The sequence below is a fragment of the Myotis davidii genome, unplaced genomic scaffold (assembly GCF_000327345.1).
Source record: "Myotis davidii unplaced genomic scaffold, ASM32734v1 scaffold425, whole genome shotgun sequence".
In the NCBI taxonomy this organism is placed as follows: Eukaryota; Metazoa; Chordata; class Mammalia; order Chiroptera; family Vespertilionidae; genus Myotis; species Myotis davidii.
Genome location: NW_006296413.1, coordinates 1,191,787 through 1,198,649, shown reverse-complemented (window position 1 = coordinate 1,198,649; position 6,863 = coordinate 1,191,787). Strand labels below are relative to the sequence as shown.

The 6,863-nt window shown below is 58.1% G+C and overlaps 1 long non-coding RNA gene across 1 annotated transcript; it reads right to left on the bottom strand.

Moving 5' to 3' along the window:
* Window positions 1-4,259: 4,259 nt before the first annotated feature.
* Window positions 4,260-6,382, bottom strand: LOC107184340. Its single transcript, XR_001515147.1, has 3 exons — window positions 6,260-6,382; window positions 5,848-6,041; window positions 4,260-4,812 (listed from the first exon to the last, which is right to left on the bottom strand). It is a non-coding gene; the product is annotated as an uncharacterized LOC107184340 (long non-coding RNA).
* Window positions 6,383-6,863: the final 481 nt, after the last annotated feature.

Below are 6,863 nucleotides of genomic sequence, written 5' to 3'. Positions count from 1 at the left end.
GAAAAAATGGATGAATGGATAGATGGATGGATGGAGTGAGTGAAGGAGGGAGAAAAAATGAATGGTAGATGGATGGTGAATGGAGAGAGGCAGGGAGGGTAGATAGATAGATGGATAGAGGGTTGGATGGATGGATGGAAAGATGGATGGATGGATGGATGGGTGCATGGATGGATGGAGGATAGATGGTGGATGGTGGATGGTGGATGGATATATGATGAATGGATGGATAAGTAGATAAATGCTTTGTTGAGTTTGAGAGGATGGGGCTGGGTGGAAACTATTTACTCTCTACTCTGGTTGTGTCCTCCCCTTGAACAACTGAGATGATCTCTGGGATTATTATCGGCCAAACCCAGGGCATCAGGGTTGACCTGAATTGACTTAACCTGCACTGGGAGGTGAGGATTATCATAAAGAGCTAACTTACCCCAAATGATGCTGTCACCACTGGCAACCAGGATTTCTTCCAAACAAGACAGCCGGTGTTCCTGTGCGCTCCGAAATCCCCTGCCGGCTCGGAAAGCACCAGAATCCCGGGGTTTTTCTGGAGTGGGTTCTATTTCGCCAACGAGAACGAGTCTCAGTCGCATGCGAGTGGTCAGAGGAGAACTTCCAAAGCAGCGGCCACCTGCCAAACTGAGAGCTCCTTCCAACCCCGGTCAGTCACCACCCTGACCACCCACCTTGACTGAACCGCCCCCTGTCCAGGAGGGGTGCCATCCCCCACACAGGGCCCCACTTTGCCATCTCGGACAGCACGTCCCACAGAAACAGTTCTTACCAAGAGGCTCCAGCATCCAACTATGACCTGCCTGTCACAGGCGCAGCTGCCTGAGGGACCACTTCTGTGCTCAACACGACAGGACACAATAACCCAGCCAGGCCACCAGCCTGACCCCTCAACACATCCCCACTTACCGTAACATCCTGCCCCCCACTTCACGGGGCTCCTTTTCTTGACCCAGGATCCAGGGTCCGGGGTGGAGGATGAGGGTTTTGAGATCCTCCACCAAAATATTAGAACGTAATAATCAACAAATATATGTGCTGTTAAGTAGAGAGTCGGGTCACAAAACCGCACACACAATAGAATCACGTGCATAGAAATGAAGACCGTAGATAGCAGGTTCCTACCAACCTCCACCTCCACCAAGTTGAACCCACAACACTCAGCTCCCGCTGTATGTGTGTCCATGGATGCCCATGCCCTGCTGACCACACCCAGCTGGGGCTTCCCCAGGGCACCCTCCCGTCTGCTTCCACCTGCACGCCCACCATGCCTCTGCATTTAACATTTGGAGGAATTGCCAAACTGTTTTCCAAACTGACTACACTATGTTGCATTCCCACCAGCAGTGGGTGAGAGTTCCAGTGTCTCCATAGCCTCGCCAACACTTGTTATTGTCTGTCTTCCTTTTAGCCATTCCAGTGGCTGTGGAGTGGCACCACGTTGTGGTTTTGGTTTGCATTTCCCTAATGACTAGTAGTGCTGCACATCTCTTCAGGTGCTTACAGGCCGTGTGTGCATCTACCTTGAAGAAAGGAGTGAGCCTGGAGGTCGTAGGAGCCCAGAATGATGTCAGAGGCCCCCCGAGGGAGAGGCTGGTGGGCCCTCCTAAGGACTCTGGTTGCTCCGTGTGGGAAGGGGTGCCGTTGGAGGTCTGGGCCGAGGATGACACTGTTTTCTGAGTGGAAACCAGGGCGCCCACACCCAGCCAGCCCCGCGGCTCGGTAACCGACCTCAGGGGCAGCTGCCCAGGCTGTGGGAGCTGAGGTGACAGCCTTTTCAACAATCAGAAGATGACTTCCAAGCTCTCTGACTCCTCCCTGATGTTCTCCTGCATCACCTGAGGGTCGTAATATTTATACGTGTAGGTATTTCCAGTCCGCCTCTGTTTGCTCTGTTAACTTTATTTCGACAGGTGCTAGTTTTTCTGTTGGCCGGGCCTGGTGTTCCTTGTTATGCAAATACCTGGTGATCCCTGGTTGCCTGGTCCGCATTGTAACGGGGACTGCCAGTCCCTTTGCCAGCCCCCCGCCCACCACAGCAATGTTGGGGGCAAGAAGGTGGACGCATCCCCCTCCCTCCTGGGTCCTGCCTCTCTGGACACCACACTCACCCTCACGGATATCGATGAAGCCAGGCTCAGGACGTCCGTTCACTAAGACAGTCCAATGAGGGACACAGAGGCAAAGCCTGGAACTCCTGCAGCCACTTCGTTGCTACGAGGCAACCCATCCTGCTGGCAGCCCCACCACGAAGAGGCAGGCAGAGCAAGAGAAGTGCTGCAGAGTGGCGCCAGGGCCTGGTTCAACGGCACTCAAGGCCCACCTGCCACCAGACTCAGCCGGCTCCTCCTGCCACCAGGAGCCTGAAGGACAGAGATCCCCGACATGCACTTCCTGTCAATCCCACCCAAAGACTGGGGTCTGGTAGCATGTGACGAGCCCTCTCTGCCCAGCGCCCCAAGATTTGACCTTGGAAACCCTTTTCCTTCTGGGTCTGCCACATGGTCTGTAGAGATGGGCATGTACCCAAGGTCACGCAGGTCATGATGATAAAATGCAGGGTTCGAACCGGGGCCTCTGTGCCCCAGGTCACGTGATATTCCTGAACAGAAACCCAGCCACTGGCCTGCCCGGCCCCGCCCACTGAACCAGCTGCTAAATTGATAACCTTGCAAAACACGCACGTTTCCCAGTGCAGCGCGTCCTGGGGACGGTGAGGCCGTGTGCAGCCTCCCGGATGTGGTGGAGGATGGGGGTGGCGGCCTGGTGTGGGGCGGGGTCTTAGGGAACCCTCTGCAGAACCCCCGGGCACCCGCTCCCTCCCTGGAAGGAGATCAGAAGGCCGCCTCCCTCCCGAGGCTGCAGGCAGCTGGCTCCCCACTTGAAAGGGACCCCGTATCAATTTCACTTTTTTTCCTTCTTGGTGCCTCCCTAATGAGATGATGGTAGACTTGAAAATAAATAGACGTGCGGCTGGGTAAACAGATAAATAGATAAATAAAGCCTGGGTCTCTTCCAGGGGTGCTGGCCCTCCTCCCTCCCGGGGGCTGGCGGGGCCTGCGTTCCAGTGCCGGCTGCGAGCTGGAGGCTCCGGGGAGGAGGCGGTGAGAACAAAACTCCCAGCCACCCTCCTGAGCGCCCACTAGGTGCGGCCCCAGCTTTGCTCCCTCTCACTGAGTCTTCACCAGGACCGTGGACTCGGCAGGCGTCTCCCCCAGGTGCGTGGGTGCTGTTCTTCTGGTGGCTTCTGGTCATGGCGTAGGAATGGTCACCCTGAGGAGGGCTGGAGGGCTGCGGAGGGCAGCGAGGTCACGGGGACAATGAGGTCAGCTGGCCGGGCAGCACAGATGCCCGACGGCAGGTCCGTGGTCCCGATTTCTAGGGGAGACGGTGAGCCTGGTCCTATTCCTCCAGCCTCGCTTATGCCTGACGCAGCCCAGCAGACATGGGGATCTGAAGGCCTCCAGGGGATCATCTAAGAAGCAATGACAATGGCAGATCCCAGACCCGAGTACAGAGGTGAGGGGCGAGGGGCAGCGACCCTGTGGGGGAGGAGTGGGACAGAGGGTGGGGGTTGGGCAAGGGGGAGCTAAAGGGGAGAAACCCGCTGGTGCTTAAAATGGTGATGGAGATGGAGGTGGAGGCCAGACAGATGAGCCGGGAGAGGAGTGACCAGCCGGGCAGGCCAGGCCCACCCACGGGGGTATAAAGTAACTGGGGAGGAAGAGACAGTGAGCCCAGGGCTGCAAGTCTCCCGGGAATGAGGTGCCTGGGATCTGTGGATGACCCCAGCGCAGAAAACACGGCCCGTGGGCCAAGCCCCGAGGGAAGGTGTGGAGAGGCGGAGCACGGGGCCACGGAGAGGAGTGGGCCAGCGTGAGCATCCAGGGCAGGAGGGACGTCCCAGGCCCTCACATTCTCACGGGGATGACCCGGCATGGGAGGGGCTGGGCTGGTCCTGACTCCCGGAGACAGAGCGGGGCAGGGGTGCGGTGAGGTGCTGTGGTCCCTCCAGGAGCACCGGGAGGCCTCGGGGAGCACCCAGACCCCCCCGCCCCACGTTCCCACTATGAAGGGTATGGTGAGCCTCACCCCAGTGGGACCAAGGGCAAGTCCCTTTATTCTCCATTTTAAAATGTCGTTCATTTTTCAGATCAAAAGAAGCACTTTCTTACAAAACTAAACATGGTCTTGCCATACCCTCCGGCAGTCACACTCCCGGTGTTTGCCCAGAGGAGCTGAACCCGCACGTGGGTGTGCATAACAGCTGATTCATCGTCACCACAGCTCGGAAGCAACCAGGACGGCCTCCGGGGGTGGAGGATAAATGAAGGGGGGACATCCTGGGAAAGGAATCTTCTTCAGCACCAACAAGAAGCGAGCTATCGCGCCGGGACAGACATGGAGGAGGCCTGTCCGACGTGGAAGCAGCCGATCGGAAAAGGCTGCCCAGAGTCCGATGCCCCTCAGATGGCGTCTGGAAAGGGCCAAACTCTGGGGACAGTGGAAGGCTCGGCGGCTGGTAGGTTTGGGGAGGGGGGTGACTAGGCAGAGCACAGAGGACCTTCAGGGCAGTGACACTGCTCTGCCTGATGCTACGATGGGCACCTGTCATTATACTTTTGTCCACACCTGTGGAACACACGGCACCAAGAGCGGCCCTCACGTCAATGTGGACGTCAGTTGCATGACATGTCAGTCCTGCTGTGAGTGTAGACACATGTGCCACACCAGTGCATGCTATACGGGAAGTCGCTGGACTTTCTACTCAGTTTTTCTTTTCTTTTCTACTCAGTTTTTCTGTAAAAAATCTATTAATTTTTAAAAACCCACTAAAACCTGGTCCCCAGTGGTCACTGCAGCTGGTATTGAACTCTGCAGACCACAGCCCCCTGGTTGGTCAGATCCCACCTCCCCGCGCCCCCCCACCCAGACCTGCTCTGTTCCCAGCAGGACCGGGAGCCAGGACAGCGGGAAGAGCTGGGGCCAGCCTGCTGCCTGCCCCACGCCCTGCCCTCCGCCCGCAGCTCAGAGATGGCCGGGGAGGCGGTGGCGGCTGTCAGCCAGGGGCTCGGTCAGTGTCCGAGGCCAAAGGTGGTGCAGGAGTCTGGTGGGCCTACGGAGCCTCCTGGGTGCACCCCGGGAGGGGACCCCTCCATCGCTGGTCTCTGGGCCACACCTGGGCACTCAGGTTGCACCTGCACCCCAGACGGAACAGGACTAAGACCCAGAGCCCTTCCTGCACGCCCCTCCCTGGAGCATGAACAAAGCTCCTCTTTGATGAGCCTTCCAGGGACTGAGTCGCATTCCCACGGGCCGTTCCTGGCCTCCTGTCCAAACGCAAGTTGTAGGTGTCCTGACCCGAGGGACAGGCCGCTCTGTTATCAGCCACCAGCCCGCACGGCGGAGGCTTATCAGAGCGCTTGGGTTACCCGGGAGTGCTCGGCGGCGGCCGCCCGCCCGCTTTGTCCGCCTGGCCTGCACCCCCTCCTGCCCCCCAGGTTCCCAGCTGCTCCCTGGCCCGGTCACTAATCCGAGGGTATCACTTGCAACTTCCTGGAGTCCTGGGGTTCTGCAAAGGTGCTGCAGGGACTCCCTGGAGGAGGGGGCTCCAGGCCCCCAGTTCCCTTTGTGACTAGGATATCGGGACACCTTGTAGAGTTTCTTTGAAAAATGACTCTGGCTACAACGTGAGTGAGCCTTGAGGGCATTATGCTGAGTGAACGAGCCAGTCACAGGGGGCTCCACTCTGTGAGGTCCTCCTAAGAGGGGTCTGTGCACCCTCCGAGGTCCCGGCTGCTGGGTCCCAGGCTGCACCGGGTTGGGGCTACTCACCCCGCGGAAGAGGGTATCTGGCCCCCGAGAACCCTCCTGAAATCCCAGAGTCCTGAGCGCAGTCCTTCTGGAGTTCAAGTGCATCCGATGTTGGCAAAATTCAGCTTCCTGTTTACAGGGGCGAGCGGGATGGCATTGGGGAGCCTTGGAGGGGTCCCGGGGGTGGCGGGCACCCGCGGGGCTGACAGGGTGCGCTGGTGAGTGAAGAATCGACACGTCAGAAGCGTGCGGGTGAAATTTCCCTGGGAATGTCCCCAGGTTTAAGAATTAAAGGAAAAACAACTTGGCAAATAGATGTGGGTTTTTGCTGAACCCGAAACATTTGAAAAGCTGTTTGGCTAACTCCAGCCCTGGGCGTGGTCCCTCCTTCCCCAAGGCCAGTGGTCGCCATCGAAGACTTCAGGCCATGCACCGGGAGCCCACGGACCCTCTGGCTCAGTCTCTTCCTGCCTGTGTCCGCCCAGCGAGGAAGCCCGCTCACCCCGCACGGCCTCTGCCCACTTCCAGAACTTCAGCAACATCTACGGGGGGCTGATTCCTGAGGGATTTTAAAGAAATATTTCGGATGATTTAATTGCTTTCGAGACAAGAAAGAAGACTTGATTTTGATTCACAACAACAACAGCAAAAAAGAAACAAACAAAAAACGAAAAGCAAAACTTGGCAACAAAAAAGCAGCAGTGCCGTCACTGTGTGCCTGCGGCCGCTCCTCACACCCAGGAGGCTTCCAAGAAGGCCTGGAGTGCACGGTCCCAAACATCGCCGAGGTTTCCAGGAAGTTCCCTGCCGGCCTCTGCCACGGAGAGGGATAGCGGCCCTGGTCCCATTTCTGGGGCAAAGGCAGCCTCTGCCCTCCTCGGCCCAGGCCGGGTGCCGTGCCTGCATCTTTGCTCAAAGCCTCCCTCCCAGGAGCCTCTGCTCCTCTCGCTGTGTGCAGGCGGCCAGGGATGGTCGTAATGGTTTCCCAACTCCTTTCCCACCACGCCTCTGGGCTCAGGGTGTGTTGTCTGCCACGT